This window comes from Apium graveolens, chromosome 6, assembly GCF_009905375.1.
Source record: "Apium graveolens cultivar Ventura chromosome 6, ASM990537v1, whole genome shotgun sequence".
Lineage (NCBI taxonomy): Eukaryota > Viridiplantae > Streptophyta > Magnoliopsida > Apiales > Apiaceae > Apium > Apium graveolens.
Genome location: NC_133652.1, coordinates 271,402,744 through 271,415,135, shown reverse-complemented (window position 1 = coordinate 271,415,135; position 12,392 = coordinate 271,402,744).

The window sequence follows — 12,392 nt, the reverse complement described above, 5'->3', positions numbered from 1 at the left end:
AAGATCAATTACATTCAAATAAACTCTGTTACGATAGAACTGTTGTTCTCTCTCAGTGATGAAAAATATCACTAAGAGCTGCTAGCTTACAATGTATAATCTTCTCGATAATGATAACACATATAGTGTAAACCCTAAGCTGTGTTTATATAATACACAGTTACAAGATATATTCTAATTGATATGGAATATAATTCTGTCTTTTAAAATATATCAATTAGATATCTTCTACAAGTCTTCTAGTCCTCTAACTCTTCATGCATATCTTCTTTTGTTTTAGTCCAGATCTTCTCCTGTAAATCAGCCGCATTCCTTATCTGAAGTCTTCCCGCACTTAAGTACTGATATGTATCTTCTGACGTCTTAAGTTCTGATATTAAGTTCTAACTTCAGTAAGTTCTGATTTCAGTAAGTCCTGATATGTCTTGTTGTTAAGTTCTTATAACTAAACACAAATAAATTAGACATGACATCTCAAATATATCTAACAATCTCCCCCAACTTGTAAATTATGCAAAATATACAAGTTAATAGATTTGATGGTGTCAAAAACATTTTATGTACAAATGCAATGAGAGTATAAATAGACAATTAACTACAACTTACAGTCCTTGTAACTTTTACCAATCTCACTGAGTCAATCTGAATCCAAAGTGATTCTTGACAAAGTTTGATATCAGCTTTTCTTCTTTATTCCTTAGGACTTGAGATAGTGTAGCTTTGACTTGCTTTAATTCTTCATTCTGACTTCCAATCTGGTAGATTGCAGTCCTTAGTGCTGAGATGTGATTTCTTTCTAAACCATCAACAATTCTGATCACCCTTGGGTGAGAAGAGTCTTCATTGTAGCACAGACATTTCTCTTTCAGAATCACTTCAAGTTTAGAAGAATCCTTCTTCATTGGAATTTCACTTCCATCATCTTCAACTATGTTTGGAATGAATTCTGTAACCCTTGAACCAGAAATTCTTGCTTTATCTCTTATGGTCTTCATAATGAAATTTGACCATCTCCTGGTAATCTCAGACTTTATCTCTAAAAGATAATGAAAGAATTGAAGTTCTTTCAGAGATTTGTTCAGCACATCTGATTCTGACATTTGATATGTCCTTCCATCTTCAAGAAATAGAATCAGATTTTCTTTGACATTATGCTTGTCATGAGCATCCAGTACCACTTGAACAGAGATAACCTTATCAAGGTGTTTCTGTGTAACATCTTCAAGAGGTCTGTCAGTCAATAGAAATGGATCTCTAGTAGCTACTTCAACTCATGTCTTGATCTTAGCTTCATCATAACCTAGCCCTGCTCTGTCTCTTGGTTCTCTAGCATTTAACCCAATAGTTATGAAATCAGACAACAATTGGCTTTTCTTTGGATCTGATGGTTTGACATTTTTCCATAGAAGTTTCTTTTTATCAGCAACTTTCATTTTGTCTAAATCAACTTGAGCTATGTCAGAGTTTGATGTCTTAATGACTTTATCAGAACTTGTTGTTTCTTCTGTAGCTTGTTGTTCTTCACTCTGAACAACTTGAGCTTTGTCAGAGGTTGTCTTAGATTCTTCAGTAATCTTTCTTCTTTTCAGAGTTTGAACATATTCATCTTCAGCAAGAGTATCATCATGAACTTGAACCGTTTTGCACACTGGTTTCATCAGGATTTGAGGAATTTTCATCTCCTGTGGCTTTATTGGTTCATCAACTTTTCCTTTCCCTTTATCTTTGGGATCAATCTCATTTTGTGATCTAGTCTTGGGTTTTGACGCCTCAGTATTTGATTTCTCCTTGATCACAATGCCTTTTTCCTTAGGCCTTGGAGGTTTCTTTGCAACAGAAGCTTTTGACTTTAGATTTGTCTTCTCAGCTTTAAATCTAGCTTCTTCCTCCTTGAGATTTTCTAAATCCATTCCAGGATTATGTTTCATAAATAATCTTCTAGCAATCTCTTCATCAAGTGTCTGAATCTTGGGATCCTTGTAGTAGACAGTAGTCTCCTTTCCCTTGAGCTTCAGAGTTTGTAAAAACTTCTGAGAGTCTTTACTTCCTCCTTGAATCAGAACATCAGAACTTGATATTAAGTTTTGATTATCAGCACTTGCTATCAAATTTTGAGTTTGAGCAGCTTCAGAACTTGTCTTCTTTTGAGTATAAGATTTGCTTGCATCAAAAATTAGTTTCCTAGAAGAAACCTTGCTGCTTTTCCCTTGACCTTGACCCTTGCTAGGGTTTCCCTGGTCATCTTTATTATTATCCTTTTTCTTCAGTATCTGACTGGTTGAGCATTTAGACTTAACTACCTTCTCCCCCTTTTTGGCATCATCAGGTAGTAGGAGAGAGAGAAGAAGTTCTACTGAAGATTGAATTTCATCCATTTAAGCTTTTTGAGAAGCTTGATTCTGCAGGACCTCAGTTATTTGGGCCTGTTGCTTCTCCTGAACCTTCTCAATTGCTTCAACTTTTTCATAAATAGGTCTGATAAACCTCTTTTTATCAAGCTTGGTCTCCATATCCAGCTTTTCAGCTTTTTCCAGAAGTTTGTCAACCTTTTCATGAGTTGTAGAGTGTTGATCTTGAAGAGTCTTGACACTTAGAGCTGTGACTTTGAGTTGAGTCTTGAAATCAGAATTTATCATCAGCTCATTAGCTTTAGCAATATGCTCTGTTAGAACTTTAGAGCTTGGAATGAAATCAGATTCATTCCACTTCTTGGTCCACTCAACACCTCTGTGAGTTTCTTCCCAAGGAACATGAGTATCCTTTTCAACAAATTTCTCAATGAGTGCCTTCTTTCCAAGAATAGGAGCTGGAGTATCTACTAAAACACTGTCTCCAGAACTTGAAGAAGACTCATTATCCTCTGACAACACAAGAGTGTGTGAGGCTATAGGAGATTCTGGAACAACTTCATCTAAATTCTGATCTTCAGGTTCCTGATCCAGAATTGGTGTAGATGGTATCTCAGCATTTAAGGTTGGAGAATTAACTATAGATGGCTGAGCTGCTGTTGGAGCTTCAAGATAGAGCACAGTTGGAATGATCATTCTGTGGATGTCAATTTCAGGACTTAATCCTGAATCTTCAACTGTTGTTGCTTTGACTGGAGAGACATGAGGTGTGATCACTATTTCCTAAACAGTGTCTTCAGCCTGAGTTGGAGGTGGCAAAGATTCAATTACTATGGGCTTTGAGATCAGAGATTCCTGATCCCCTTCCTCAGCTTCAGTAGTATCCTCAGATGAAGGTTGTGCCAAATACCTTCCTGCCCTCTGTTTCTTTGATCTCCTTGACAGAGAAGGAGTTTCCTTAGCAGCATCAGAACTTGAGGATCTTTTTCTCTTCAACTTATCTGAACCCTCAGCTTCAATTTCTTTCTGAGAAGATTCCTTTTCAGCTGTTACTTCCTTCTGAAAAATGACATTTTCAGCTTCAACTGTCACATGTTCTGATGCATGAACCTGGACTTGCTCCTCTTCTTCATCAGATTCATCCCTAAGAATCATCCTTCTTCTCCTTGGTGGAGACTTAGGAACAGACTTTTCTCTTTTAGGCCTAGAGGATGAAGTTCTGATGGTAGGTACTGATGGTTTTTGTGAGGATTGAGCTGGTTGGAAGTATGTTCTGATGGTTGGTTGTGGTTGAGGTTGAGAAGTTTGAGCTGTTTGTGTAGTAGTGGTAGGTGCTGATGGAGGTTGAGTTGGTTATGCATCTGGATATATAATACTGTATTTGTGAGGATCAGAGTTTACTAAGACTTGTTTGACAGATATGAGAATTTGGAGGGGTCTTAGTACAGTCTTCTTATTATCAGTAGATAATAAGTCAGTGAAGGCCCTTTTAGCAAGTTTAAAGGGTCAATCAACTCACTAGCTAGTTGGGGTGCATCAGAGCAACAGAAACTGTATATAAGCTGACAGAATCTAGCAAAATAAACTGTGTTTCTATCTTCTGTCATCCTATCACCTATGAATCTTAAAACAACACTTGCATAATCAAAATGTATTTGATTTAAGAGAGCATACCCGATTTACTGACTCAGTATGGGTATAACATCAAAATTGGAGCACTTGTTGGCAAAGGCCTTGGTGATGCAGTTAAAGAAGAAACTCCACTCCCTCCTGATGTGAGGCCTCTTCAATTGTCCAAGTTTTGTCAAACTTTTCTCATAGCCAAGATTGGTCATCATCTGTTGAAGAGCTGGTTCCTCAACTGTTGAATTAAAAGTGCAGTCTTCTGGCAGATGTAGAGCTTGGCGAACTGTAGACACAGTCACCACATATTCATCCTCCCCTGTTGTGAAAATAATACTAGGGGATCCTTTTGAACCACCATCATCATATACACCACTCCTCCAAAACTCCAGTACTTGAGTTCCTGAGAGTACTTCTGGTTGGATTAATGCATACCCAATTTCACTTCGAGATAATAAATCTTGGATGAAGTGAAGTTCTGATAGAGCTTCATCCTTAGAAAGAATAGCCATGTAGTTATTAGGAACAAACTTGGCTCCATCATAAATCAGATCTTTTGGTGCCATTTCTGTAGAGAAATAAGTGATAAAATTGTGTGCAGAGAAGGTGTTTGATAACATGCTTGTGAGAAATAGAGCTTCAGAGAATATTAGTAAGAGAGAGAGAATAATAGAGATAAGAAAAGAATTAGAAAGTACATGCAGTAAGTGATAAGGCTCAAGAATTGAGGATTCAGTTTTGCTCTTGAATGAAGATTTTCTTTGTTTTGTCTTTTAACATGAATCACAAAGGCCATCAGGAGCAAATATTGATTTTGGCAGTCCTCTCACAAGATCTTTCTTTACTAGCTCATTTATGTTATTGAAATTCAAATAAGAGAGTCTCTTGTGCCAATTCCAGCTTTCTTCAATTGATGCTCTACTCAACAGATATATTGCAGAACCATCAGAGTTTGTTGAAAGTTTGGCTTCATAAATGTTACCATGCCTGTAACCTTTCAGAACCACTTTACCTGTAGAATTACTTACAACTTCACAGTGTTCTTCAAAGAAATATACATGATAACCTCTGTCACAAATTTGACTCACACTTAGCAGATTGTGTTTAAGTCATGAGACAAGAGCTACTGTTTCAATGATGACATTCCCAAGATTGATATTGTCATATCTCATAGTTTTTCCCATGTTTCCATCTCCATAAGAAAATCCTGGGCCAACTTTCTCCTCAAAGTCTGATAGCAGGGCTTTATTTTCAGTCATATGTCCTGAACATCCACTATCCAGAACTAGGATGTCTTTCCTGTTGCCCTGCAATCACAAAGACCACTATTGGTTAGTTTTAAGGATCCAGAATTGCTTAGATCCTTTGTCCTTTTTAAGTTTGTTAGCATTTGTAGCGGATTTAATTTCAGAGTTTATGCTAACATGCTGTTTATCAGACTTTATATCAGACTTTGCATCAGAATTTACACTAGAAGGAATTACACTAACTTTCTTTGAAGAAGGTTTTATTTGATAATAATCATAGTACAAACTATGATATTCCTTACAAGTATAAATGGAATGCCATAAACTACCACAATAAAAACAAGGATTTTGTGGTTTAAACCTAACAGACTGACTCTTAACTCCCGATTTAGGAGGTAAAGAGTTTATATCTTTATTTTTCCTGCAAAAAGAAGCAAGATGGTTAGAGTTTCCACAGTTATAACATTTCTTTCTAGGAGCATTAGGAACAGACATATAATTATTGCTTTTATTCACACCTTCATTTCCATTCCTATTTTTCCTAGCTTCCTTTATCTTGTTCACATTTCTTACCTCTTTCAGCTTATGCTTAAGCTGCTTCTTTGTCTTTAAGCCTATGTTAACTTCAGCTGGTTTATCCTATTTTAATTTGTCAGAAGTTGACTTTTCTTTGACTTCTGTCCTAGACTCTTTCATCTTTTCAGAATCAAACTTTACAGTTTTTGCTACAAACTCAACAGGATTTACCTTTGCCTTAGCAGTCTGTTTAACAACGGTTAGCTCAATTTTCACAGTTCCTTTCTCACTTTTATCATCTCCATACCCTAAGCCCACTTTCCAGTTTCCACTACTTAGTATATCCTGAGTTGTTCAGCCAGAGTTAGTCCAAGTTCTGATGATCTCTCTTTCCTTTTCTAAATCAGTTTTTAGAGATTCATTCAATTTTAGTACTTCATCTCTATCATACAAAGCCTCATCTCTTTCTTTCTTAGTTTGATGAAGAAAAACTAACTCCTTTTCTAAATAGTCATTTCTATTTTTAAAAGCACGATTTTCAGATGTTAATCTTTCACAGTTTAAAGTCTGATCTCTATAACTAATGAACATGGTTTTAAGATATAATCTCAACTCAGTAATATCATCAGTATGAAAAGCATAAGTTGTTTGAGGTACCTTCAATTCAGCAGTTTCAGTACTACTATCAGCATTTGCCATCAAGGCATAGTTCACCTCATCTTCAGAATCTGAAGTGTCTGTCCAGCTTTTCTTCTTTGTGACAAGTGCCTTGCCTTTGTCACTTTTTCCTTTCTTGCAGTCAGGAGATATGTGGCCTCTTTTACCACAATTGTAGCATTTGACATTTGAGTTGTCTCCCCTGTCAGACTTTCCTCCTTTGCCTTCAGACTTTCTGAACTCTTTTTTATTAATTCTTCCACCTTTCCTGGAAAACTTCTTGCCCTTTATGAATTTCCTGTAGGCTATCTTTGTGATACCCTTCTCCATAAGAGCACACAATTGCATCATCTCTGCATCAACATCCATTTCAGGTAAACTTTCAGTTTCTAAATCATCATCATCAGAATATGATGACTCTGAATCAGATTTTATGATGAGAGCCTTTCTTTTTCCCCTCTTTGAGGCAACCACTTTAGGAGATTCCTCCTCAGCTTTAAGAGCAACTGTCCTTGACTTTCTTCCATACCTCTTGCTCCTTTGATCCATCTCAAGTTCATAAGTCTTGAGCATGCCAAAAATTTCATCAAGAGTAGTTTCAGTAAGGTCATAGTTGTCTCTTATGGTAGTAGACTTCAAATCCCAATTTTTAAGAAGAGCTAAAAGGAATTTTAGATTTGAATCTTCAAGATCATATTCCTTGTCCACCAGTGACAGATCATTCAAGAGTTTGACAAACCTGTCATATAAGTCAGTTAATGACTCATCAGCTTTTGAGTTAAAGTGCTCATACTCTTAAGTGAGTATAGTCCTCCTGTTCTTTTTGATTGCATCACTTCCTTGGCATCTTATCTCCAAAGCATCCCATATCTCCTTTGCAGTCTTGCATCCAATTACCCTGTTTGACATGACATTATCAATGGCACTATACAGCAAATGCCTTACCCTTGCATCATTGGCAATATATGAGATGTCTTCAGCTGTGTAATCACCTTTCTCCTTTGATATGGACTTTGCTGGTTGATCAACAACTGCAACAGAGAGCTTGGTAGGCTTATATGGTCCTTCATTAATCCTATCAAGGTATTCTGGATCTGTAGCTTCCAAAAATATAGCCATCTTCACTTTCCATATGGGATACTCAGAAGGTCTCAGTATGGGAACCCTAATAGTCTCATATGGATTGTGGGTTTGAGTGTTTTGGGTATCTTGAGTTTTGGTGGGCTTAGTTGGGGTTTGTGTTTCTTCAGACATGATTGTTATTTGGATCTTTACTGTATGTGTGTTAACAAAAAAGCTCTGATACCACTTGTTAGGTCACACAACACTATAGAAAGGGGTTGAATATAGTGTTTATACAATCAAATCGATTTCAACACAAGTATGTAACAAAGATCAAGTATATTCAAATAAACTTTGTTACGATAGAATTGTTGTTCTCTCTTAGTGATGAACAATATCACTAAGAGCTGCTAGGTTACAATGTATAATCTTCTCGATAATGATAACACATATAGTGTAAACCCTAAGCTGTGTTTATATAGTACACAGTTACAAGATATATTATAATTGATATGGAATATAATTCTGCCTCCTAAAATATATCAATTACATATCTTCTACAAGTCTTCTAGTCCTCTAACTCTTCATGCATATCTTCTTTTGTTTTATTCCAGATCTTCTCCTGTAAATCAGCCGCATTCCTTATCTGAAGTCTTCACGTACTTAAGTACTGATATGTATCTTCTGACGTCTTAAGTTCTGATATTAAGTTCTGACTTCCGTAAGTTCTGATTTCAGTAAGTCCTAATATGTCCTGTAGTTAAGTTCTGAAAACTAAACACAAATCAGATTAGACATGACATCTCAAATATATCTAACAAATTACTCCCTGTTTTTCAAATTTCTGAAAACAATCACTGATCATATCAAAAGGGATGAAAAGAATAAATTTTCAGGACCTCCCTTCCTTCTCAGAGAGGTCAAGCAATTTCTGTTGAGAAATAGACCTACTCCTACACAAGTGCCTGCAAATCCTGATGTTGGAACCTCTATCACAGTTCCTGATGCTAAGACTCAAGAAATCACCCATCTTGTTTCTAACCCAAGCATTTCTTCTTCCAAACAGCAAACACAACAAGCCTCTAAATTAGCCTCATCTACTGTCTCTCTAAAGACATCAATTGTAACAAAGAAAAGGCTGTTTAAGAAATCTGTCACATCTGGACAAAAAGCTAAACAAGTCTCACTGAGTGAGAGTGAGAAGAAAGAAGACTGCTTTCCAATCAGGAAAAGAAGACTGATCATTCAAGAAGATTCTGAATCAGATGATCAGTTGCCAATGGAATCCTTATTTACAATTAAGAAATCCATTGATCAAAATCCTGATGACTTGATTGACACTACTGGAATCAAGGATCCAACTACTGATGCTAGTGCTATGCTTGACAAGTTTCCAAAAATTAAAGCAACTGCTGAACACAAGAAAACTGCAAAGAGTCAGTTGAGAAGAAGAAGTGGGATATATCAGAAAGAAGAAGAAGACTCAGCCTCTTGACAAGGATGTTAGTACACAAGAACCTAGGTCTCAAAGGGATTTAGCAACTGCAACACATCCAGTCACACAAGAACCATCTTTTCAAAGGGAAGATGCAGACACTGAGGCTGCACAGATCATTGTTAATATTGCTTAGAGTGAACTTCTTACATACTCTGTTTAACTACTTCCAAAAAAGCATTGCTGAAGTAGCTCACATATCTCAGACTCCACAAGAACCATCAGTTCAAAGTACTGATGCTGGTCTTTCACCTTCTCCTGATAGATCAAATCCTGATGATACAACAGTTCCTACTGAGAATCATCCTTCAACTGCACTAGCTACAATTGATGATCCGTTACTAGTTGCTAGTTTGAAAAAGCATCCTGATGTGCTGTTTATTCATCCACTTTCATCACTTTCACTTGAGGAATCACCTTCAGGTATTGTTAACTTCTCATATATTCTCATGTTTGTATGATTATAAATAGTCTCTTATTTGAGGTTACCTCTATTTATATGACAAGCATACAACTCTTCTCAGCCATCTCTTATTTCTTTGCTATATGTGTGATTGAGCCTTTCTGTGAGACTGTGTGAAAATAAAAAAAATGAAAAATATTTTGAGTGGCAGTCTCCTGTACTGGAAAAAGGAGAGGTAGTTTTGAGACAAAAATCTTATAAGTTTTTTTCTTTACTTATAAAGTTTCTTCTGTGAGAATAATATTACTCTTAAAAGTAATATATTGTGTGAGAAGTGATGAGATCACTTGAAAATAATAGAGAGATTTAGGTGTTACTATGTTTCTGTTTCAGGATCACATCAGCCACAGGCAACTCTTGCAAAGAATCTGGATAAAGCCAAGGAAATTCTGCCTGATTCTGCACATTCTTCTGAAGGCTTGTCTGACTCTGACGATGATAGTGATGAATATGATCATGATACTGCCCAACTTAAGTCTGTGATTGATGCATCTAAGAAGTCAAATGTTGGTTCTTCTTCGCACTTCACTGAAAATCCTTCTTATTACAATCCTGATGCTGAGTATTTCAGACAAACAGAATGGGATTATAAATGGAGACGTGCAAATACTTCTATCTCCTCTGTTGTTGGCCTGTAACATATTCATCGTGCTTATGATGAAATTCAAACTCTTGATCTAAAGTTGGATCTTAAGGCCACATATATTTTTGTTAAAGGATTTCACTCTGAACTTGATGAAATGAAGAAGTCTCATGCTGGTGTCAAAGAGAAAATTGATGGATTTTTGCTTCACACACCTAACTCAGCTGAAATCAAAAGTGTGAAAAATACCATCAAATATGTTGTTAAATCTCAAGACAGCATGGCCTCTAGACTTTTCTCCTTGGAAGACAAGGTTTCTTCTATAAGTGACAAACTTGATGCTTTGTTTTCTCTTCTTTCAAATACTGATGCCAAAAGGGGGAGAAGATAGCTGCTACAAAATATACACCAGATTCTATTCAGACAAAGGAAAAAGATATTGATGATGATGGTGATAAGAATAATCCAGTTACAAATGTTCAAATTGCTTCTACTGCTCAACAACTTCAATATTCCAAGAAAAATGATTCTTCAGGACAAAGGAAGTCTACTGGTGTTTATAAAGCCAAGCACAAGACTACTGCTGGTGCTCCTGAGGATGATGACATTACAATCTCAAATTTAGAAGAAGCTAAAGGAATGTTCTTTCCTTACAAACATAAGAAAACAGGTGAAGAGATTGTCTTGTACTACAAAGACAAAAAGTTTGAGCAAAAGAATGCCAGGAGTGCTCTTGGGTATATAACTGAAGAATTTCCTGATCTAACACCTGAAGAAGCAGTTATGCAACAAAAGGAGCTTTTGGCTTAAATTGAAGCTGAAGCTAAGACTTCTAAAGGAAGAGGAAGAAGATGTGGTAGATCTGCAAGAGCAAGAGGAAGAGGAAGTGGTGGAAGAACTTCTGAATCAAGGCAAGTGACTGCATTTAACTCTACTTTTCTGAATTTTCTATCCAGAGAAGGTTATGTTCCTGTACAAGGAAATGAAGAAGATAAAGAAGTTCAGAAGCCAGAAGAGTTGATTGTACCAAGGAAGAAAAGATCAGCCACTGACATTGATCAAGCTGATACAACAAATTAGAATGTAACTCCTGATGTAGACACAAATCCTGAGATAAAAGCAGATCCTGATGCTGTGAACCTGATAACTGATTTTAACTTTGATGAAAAAGTGATCAAAGCATTAAATGAGTAAGCTCTTTCTCTGGTAATCACTCCTCATATTTTAGAGGTTGATGAAAAAGAAAAGATTAATAGAAGGGAAGCTGATCAAGCATGCAAAGAATATTTGCAGAGAGTTTTAAAATCAAAGAGGGAGCTATGGCATAAAGCAGAAGGAAAGACTGATGATTTGTCTTCAAACTATGCTCCTCTCGGCAAGAAGAATAGAAGATGGAAAGACATCCATGTTCAATTATTCTAAAGGGTTCAAGCATGTTGAATTTGTGTCAGCTGGGTTAAGAGATTCTATCTCAGAATAGGAAGATGTTGATAAGTCCATCAAGAAGCCTTCTTGGGTGGTATACAATAAAAAACTGAAACTTATCAAATCTCGAACCAGAGGAGACATTGGTCATTCCAGCATGGAGATCTTAGAATCTGATCTGCTTGATACAGATACTCTGACAGAAAATCTTGGTCAAAGAATTTCTCCTTCACATCTTGAAAAAGTTGAAGCTGTGAAGATTGTTCATAGAAAGATAAATGATAATGATGTCAGAGAAGAGATTATGTACTTTTTCAGAGATGGTAAAGTAAAAATCTTTACATTGCAGCAACTCTTAATGAAGACTGTGACAGAATTGAAATACATTCACTATCTTCTTAGAGTTGAGAATAAAGTCACCAGAAACTGGTCTTCTATGATACTTGAAATGATCAGAAGAAGAGTCATGACAAAAGATGATAAATACAATGGTGATTATGTTCCTAAGTACAGAACTTATACTGGTCAAGAAATGTAGATGAAAAGGGAGCTGTAGTGCTACAAGTTTTTCTCAATAGTCCTCAGTTATCCTTCAGTCCTGATCATGAAGATGTCAGTTTAAGCTTCATGTTGATTGGTGATCTTGAGATAAACAAAAGTTTAATTTCTAAGTTAAGATCAACTATCTATCAGCTTGGAGAAGACACTGAAGAGAAGAGAGAGTTGAAGAAAAAACTTGTTAAAGTCCTACGAGACAAGGAGGAAGAAAGATTAAAGAACTTTCTTGAAACAACTGTCAGTTATCTGAAGATACTGAAGTAAGCTTTACTCCTTGTACATTTTTTAGATTGGTTTTGGCATCATTGAGAATGGAATTTATGCTTCATTGCATTAAGCATAAATTAGGGGAGATTGTTACATATTGAATTCTCAATGATCAGAAGAAGCTCATGATCTGGATGTTTGGATATCA